Here is a 7,779-nt window from a genome sequence, read left to right as displayed (position 1 = left end):
CCATTCTTGATAAAAATAATGAATGGACCCTCATGTGTAATAAAAATGGAAAGTTATTATTAATTTTAAAATATCGCAGGTGTCGAGGAGGAGTATATAAGGAAATCAACTGCAGAGGTTGCCCTCAGTCAGCCTTTTTTTTTTGTTGGGGCAAAGGGGGGGAGAGGGAAGAGTGGTTGTGTCCTTATGTCCCTATTTTAAAAGACAGTACAAATTTTTAGCTCTTTAAGGTCCTTCCACCACACCTCTTACAGATTTTTGTTCTTCTCAGTGTCTCATGTTGTGCTTTCTTGTGGACTTTCAGTTGTGGAGCCTGTTGTCCCAAGTGTATTTCAAAACAAGGAAAAGTGTATCCTTGTGTTCTATGCATATCTGTCAGGCATGTTTTCTTACCCTTACCTAATCTAATTCCAGGTAGGATCAATTTATGGAGTCATCAGGCTCAGCTTATATTCCTGTCAGAGCTCATCAGCAATACCCAGCATGGTTCTTTGCAATACAATTCATTTCATAGAGTTAGGTCACTTCTTAATTACTCTTACCATGTAATCTTGTAACTTCTGGCTCTGGGGAAACACTGTTTGGAATGGGTTTGCACATTAAGAGAAATCATCCATCACACTAAGAACTTGCTCTCGTACCTTTCAAGTGTGTGCTTGATTGGCAATGGTTGGGAAATTGTGTGGCCTTCATTCAGAGACTCTTTAACTCAAGACTTACAGCCATGTAAAAAACATTCCACCATCTCCAGAACAAAACAGGCTGTGGCCCTGATATTGTAATCAATAAACTCCTCTGTTTGTTTTGCAAGGGTTGGTCATCAGCAGCTGATTCACTAAACCATATTAGAGATGGTTGACATGAGAGATTTGATGAGGACACGCGGGGATCTGAGGAAAAAGTTGGTAAATGTTGCTTGTCCCAGTTTTGGGGAGTGTAGAGTTGGAGTGATGCAGTCAGAATGCTAAGAAATCCTTTTCCTTGGTCCTGTCACAGACAAGTCCATAAAGTGACAAGTGCCAGGGTACAATAACAGCTCTGTCACGATGTCACTCAGCCTGTGACTTCTGCATATCTGTCTGTTAGCAACTCTAAAAGCAGAAGACTAATGTAATTAAAACTAATCTTGATAATTTGAAAAACATTGTGCCTTTTAACTGCATTCCCTGGGATCAGAGTGGCTGGATCTTGCCTTTTTGCTCCTGCATTTTTTGTTTGTCACGATCATTGTCTGTGACCCACCTGCCAGTTGCAGTCCATGTAAGTTTTGCCACAGCACAATGTGGAGCACTGGATGCCTGTTTATATTCAGAGCGTTGTTTTGTTACCAGAAAGCCATGAAGAGCTTTAACAGGCAATTTTGAGACATGGAGCAGGGGTTTAGAGCATTTCAATGCAATTTGAACTGCTGTGTTGCAGGGGTGGACAGTTCAAAGCCCTAAGCAGGAAGGCAGTGCTGTCTCACAGAATGTTTTTACCCACGTCACAACTGCACAGCCCGTGGAGTCTGGCTGAACTCAGGACTTTGTGAATGTGCCTCTGTCAGAAAGCTGGAATGGGGTGGTTCAGATTTTTGCAATTCTTCCATTTGTCAAGTGACTTCTGAAGCTGCAAAAGCCCAGTTTTTATATTACTGAGGTTAACAGGAATGCTTGCAGATTTGTCACATACCAGGGTCCTGACTTTTTCTATCTGGTTCGTACCAACAGTTATATCAGTTTTGGGTGCCACAATATAAGAAGGATCTGAAGCTCTTAGAGAGTGTCCAAAGGAGTGACATGGGGATGGTGAAGGGTCTGGAGGGGAAGCTGTAGGAGGAGCAGCTGAGGGCACTTGGCTTGTTGAGTTGGAGAAGAGGAGACAGGTCAGACCTCAGAGGGATCTGCAGCTTCCTCAGTGGAGGGGCAGCTCCGATCTCTGCTCTGTGTGACCAGTGACAGGACCCCAGGGAATGGCTGGAGCTGTGCCAGGGGAGGGTTAGGTTGGATATCAGGAAAAGGTTCTTCCCCCAGAGAGTGGTTGGGCACTGAACAGGCTCCCCAGGGCAGTGGGCATGGCACCAAGGCTGACAGAGCTCAAGGAGCATTTGGACAATGCTCTCAGGGACATGGTGGGAGTGTTGAGGTGTCTGTGCAGGGCCAGCAGTTGGACTGGATGATCCCTGTTGGTCCCTTCCAACTCAGGATATTCTATGATTCTACGACACTGTTGAACCTACTGAGGCTGTACAGTATTTTCTACAAAGCATCTTGTGTTATTTGTGGGCCAGGAGTTTCAATGCTGTAATTAAAATATAGAATGTATTTTCTAGGCAAATGCCCAATGTCACCACACACTTTATTTGTTTTGCTACCAACTAATTTAAATACTAGAGAACAGGTTGTGAAGTAAAGTAATATGTCTGCCTCAGGGAAGAGAACTTGAATAGTGGTGCTCAGCAGGTACTGCAGATTCTTAAAAGGTAAAATGCATGAAAATAGTTCAGAATGTTTAAACACTGTTATTTCACTGGTGTAACAGCAGTAATGTCTGATCTTGAATTGCATGTGAAGGACGATGCAGTATCAGTGACTTTCATAACACAAATTCTTTCTAGAGCTGTCCAACTGAAACTCTCCCCACTCACCCCTCAGCAAATAATAAAAAGAAAAATGCCAGCCTTCAATGACTGTTTCACCAGCCTTTTGAGGAAATATGTTGGTGTACCTACGTTGCATTTCTCTATAGCTGTACTAATCTAATTCCCCATATGGGGCTTATCACAGAACAAGGGCCAAGCCTGCAGCACCAAGGATATGCTGATGTAGCTGGACAGCACTTTATTTTTTAACAGATGGAGTTCTTTCCCCACTACAGCTGAAACCACCATGCTGAGCAGCACAAACTCTACTGGGAAAAGATAACTTTGCCAGTTTAAATATATTTCTGTTCACTGGAACAATTAGTTAGAAGTGTGTGGTTGTTTCTCTTCAGGCTTGTAGAAGGCATTTTTAGGCTTCTAAAAAAATCGAGAAATGCTTTAAAAATGCATTTTCCAGACATAGTTCATACTAGTTTAAAAATACAGAAATTAAACCACAACAGAGATACTTCATGCTGAAAAGGAAGGACCCAGTAATGACTGCTTTGTTGCTAGATTATAGGGTTCCTCTATTAGGCTCAGCCTAACTTCTGGAATAAAAAGAGATGGAAAACTCTTAGAAAAACAAATGAACTGTACCATGTCATTGTATTTATTATGGGGAAAAGATTGAGAATTATTTAAAACTGCTTCCAAGTAATCTGCCCATCATACAGGAATCTTTCCTTGTGGTTTTGAGGTCTGCACTCTGGATAATTCATGTCAGAGCACCACTGGCACCTGGAAGTGCTTTCACCCCCTTGTCATTGATTACAGTGTCAGTTGGATGTTTAGTGAATGTTCCATCACCAGTTCTGTACTTTGGTCTAGTACATATCTGGGGGTGGTCAGTTTGTTCTGTTTTGGCATCCATTGGAATGACAAAAATGTTCTGAAATCTGGAATTTCATGATGTGCCTGTCAAGTGACACATTTCTGTAGTAAATGAGTAAGGTGAATCGTATAATGTAAGGGTCTGGGTCCCAAAAGAATTGACAGAATTCAATCATGTTACCTCTTAATGAGAATGCAGTTGGGATTCTGCATAAAAGCTGAAGCAGCCAAACATCTCCCCAGTGCAGGGGAAGGAACAGAAGGAGAAAGGAGAAAATGTCTTATCCTCTCTGAGATGAAGAATGAAAGATGTAAAAGTCAGTATGGTTTAAAATTTGATAAATGTAATGTAATCAGTCATCACAAAGCATCCTCTATACCTCATCTGTGCTTGCAGGCACAGAACAGACTTTGCAGCTGCCTCCTGTATGAAATTTGAAAGGCTTAAATGCTTGTGTAAACCACTCAAAACAAAGTGTATTTTAGAGTTCAAAACACTGTTCTCTAATACATTGTAATTGTGGAAATGTGATATTATTTCTCTGGTTTTTCATCATGTTTTCATATATAAGTATGAGTGGATTTTTTGTAATTGTAAGAGGGTTTTCCTCTATGGCACAAATTTAATATAAAAGAGATTCATGGTACTCATGATGTTTTTCCCTCAGAATAAAATCAAATTGGCTGGTTGGTGCAGATTTGGACCAGTGATAGAGAAGATAAATCCTGCCTCTGCCTGCAGACTGGAGGCCAGGAATTCCTTGTCACATCAGCAGAGAGGCTGTAGTTACAATTTGACTATAATTGTGTTTTTTCTACACCAATCTCAATTTGATTCTAATTCCCGAAATTGCCCAGAATGAGTCAGATCTGGTCAGGCCAAAGGAAGTTCCTGAATCATTCCCAAAGGGTGGAAAACATGAGTCAATTCAGAGGGTTAAGCACATAGAGACAGTCTTTATAGGCATAAAGCACCCACAAAGCTTTACATGGTGGGAGAGGGGGTCCCCCACAGTGAGCCAAGGCTGGATATTCTGGATTTCAGGGCCCTTGTATCAGCAGAGCTGGTGAATGGCTGGAGGAGAGGAATGACAGCAGTGGATGGGGAGGGAAAATGGACCAATATTTCAGTTACATGACTGGTTTGGGATTAATGCAAAGCAATATGCCCAGAAAGGAACAGATTTGAGCCATGGCTTGGACTTGTACCTTCTTTTGAGGGGAAACCAGGAAAATTAACAACATGGAAATAGGCAGAGGACTTAGAACTGTGAAGGCAGGAGATGAGGCTGTGACATGTTTTGCACAGTGAGGACACAGTTCCTTGCATTCATTAGCATTTCTGTCACCAGCTGTATCAGCCTGGGTGCACATATTGCAATTAATAACTGTGCTTCCTCAATAGTTCTGGGGAAATCTGTGCTCCTGTCATGGACCACAGGGAATAGCTGCTATTTAGCACCAACGGCTGTTAAGCTGTGGGAAAACCTCTCATGCAGAGACCCAGGAAACAGGAGAACTTGATACAACACAGTGACACATCAAAGGTCGTCTTCAAATATGCTTTAGTTTTGGATGGTGGTGCTTCCTGGCTGTTCATCATCACAGGCAAAACGAAGTGCACGTGCTGAGTCAAGAGTCAAGAGGAAAATTTGGTGAAAATTCCCTATATAAAGGCAGGGCCTCAATGATAATTTACAGTCAGATAGGTATAATAAACAAAATCCTTTTCTTTTAGCTCTTTTCTCCTCATTTGTAGCCCCTTGCATCTACCTCATTACTACACTGCTCTTTGTTAGTGCTGTAAATCTGGAGACCTAATGGTGCACAAGCCCCTTGGAGGACAGCACTGGCTTTTAAAATATTCATTTTTATGCGGATCAGGGATATCCCAGTCTGGCTGTAATCAGAGGAAGCAGGAAGGAGACAAATAATCACTGAACATGACTGTTCAGGGAGCAATTCCTGTCAAAAAAACAATCAGCAGCAAAGGTGATACAAGCTGGCCTTGCACCCCCAAGCACAAGTAAGAGTGATGTGGGCTTGTTTGATACCCATAAGAGCATAATTGCTTCTCTCTCTTCCTTCATCCCCTCACCAGCTGCTTCTCCTTCTCTATGCTGAAATGCCTGTTGTTCTCTCAAACTGCTGAGCAATGTGGGGCTCCTGGAAGGTGCCAGACTGTGGGAGTTGTGCTTCTTTGTGCAGGTATTTCAGAGCCCTGACCTGCAGGGACAAGCCACAAAGCAGAGAATCCTTCAGGACATCCTTCAGTCCTTAGTTATTTTTTTTGTTTGTCCAAATGGTACAACTTCACTTGCAGGTAGACATCGAAACAGAGCCTGGATTATTCCAAACGAAACATTTTGCTATGAAGTCAGTTTGCAGCAAGTTTCCAACCATGGGAGTCAAACTGATACCAAATTTATCTTATCCAGGTTTAACAAGTAGTCACCAGGCAGTCATGGTCCCTCCAATCTTGATTTAAATGTAACTTATAGCAGGGGTTGGATTTCATATCCCCAGAGTAATTTCTTGTGCCATCCAAACCTCATTGAAGTGTCTTGGTGAAAATTATTTAAACTCACCTGTTGTATATTGGCACAGGAAGCTGTGTCTCAGTCACTGGGGCTCATTGGGAACGTGTTAACTCCCAGGACCTTCACTTTGTGCTCAGTCTTGTGTTTTATTAAGAGATATAACTCCAGACTTTTTTTTCTTTATAGTATCAACATAACAGCACTTGCAAGGCTGAGTCCATCACTGCCACCTTCAGCAGGTAAACTCTATGTTTTTCTTGAAGATAGATATTTAAACATTTATATGGTAATGAAGAAAACAAAACAACCAAACAAAATTTGTATAAACTCTTTAATGACCCTGTATGAGAAAAAAATACAGTGGCCACAGCAGCTCCAGGGCTGGCTCAGCCAAGCAATGTCACATAGAGCTCTCTTTCTCTTTAATTTTTTATTTGGATCATGTCTGTATGTAGGTCACAAAGACTAAAACGTGAAGGCACTGACCAGACAAAACCAAACACCTCAAAAAAATACCATTGTTATAGGAGAAGGGTTCTTTCTCAAACAAGACCATGAATTAGTACCAGAGGATTTCAGTGTTCCCTGTGTTTTGGTTCACTGTGATTCCCATCCCCAGCATGGGAGAGGCAGAGCTGCAGCTTGTGTGCTCAGCTGGGCTGTAACTGCACAGCCCAAGAGGCCACGGAGCTGCTTCAGGCCATTTCTCTTCCTGGCCTTTTGTGCTGTGATGACCCCATACAAATCAATCCCAGTTTGATCATCCTTCCTCAGGAATAAAGAAGGGATGTGAAACCTCTCGTTGCAGTTCCCCATCCAGTACCTTTCTGCTTTCCTCCAGTCCTTTAATCACAGGGTCTGGACAAACATCTCTCCTGCTGCCTCCGTGGCCAGTTGCCACCGTAGGGATTCCCTGCTTCCCTGCAGGGATTCCTCCTTCCTGCAGGGACATCCACGCTCCACAGTCTGCCCTGAGCAATCCACTCTCCAGCTTCGAGGAGCCCGGGGAGGGGAGGGAGAGCAGACCTTCGGTTCATCCCTCTGGTCAGCCTTGTGCAAGCACAGGAACAGCAGAATGGAACAACCATCTCACAGGTTTTACTTCTAGGAGAGGAAAGGGGAGGCTGTGGAGCTTTGGGGCTTCTGAACAGAAAGCTCTTGGTGACGCTTGGGTTGCAAATAGTAGTTCTGGGTGGCAACAGTGCCACCTAGATAAAAAGCCCTACAAAAACCAAGGTATAAACTGGGCCCGAGAGTACAAATTGGTAGAAAAGCTCTGTAGAAATGCAGGTTGATGGTTTTAAGATCAAAGAATGGTGATCAGAGAAACCATTAGATCCCCCTTGGCTTTAAAATCCACATTATGCACTCAGACTTTGCATCACAGTCCGTGCATGTGTGATGGACTAGTGGAAGGTGTCCCTGCCCATGGCAGGGTGTTGGAAATAAATCATCTTTTAGGTCCCTCCCAACCTAAACCAGTCTCTGATTCTGTCATTCTGTGATTCTGTGATCTTGAATTTTGTAAGTACAACAAAAATTCCAGTCTGATGCAGGAAGAGCTGAACTATTTTGGTTTCTTTACACCTTGTGTCTTTCAGGACACAAGCTGCAGCTGTGGATTTATAAACAACAGATTTTGGCCCCAGCTCAGAGGCAGCACAAAGCTCTGTCGCTGGATGGTGCTGTGGGCCAGGCACAGGTGAGCTCACCTGGATGGCAGACAGAGCCTGGATGAGGAAACAACAGGAATCCTGGCTGCTTCTGAAATCACCAGGGGAGTCA

The sequence above is a fragment of the Corapipo altera genome, unplaced genomic scaffold (assembly GCF_003945725.1).
Source record: "Corapipo altera isolate COAL_440 unplaced genomic scaffold, ASM394572v1 75, whole genome shotgun sequence".
Classification (NCBI taxonomy): domain Eukaryota; kingdom Metazoa; phylum Chordata; class Aves; order Passeriformes; family Pipridae; genus Corapipo; species Corapipo altera.
The sequence above is the reverse complement of the archived record's forward strand: the minus strand, read 5'-3'. Positions refer to the sequence as shown.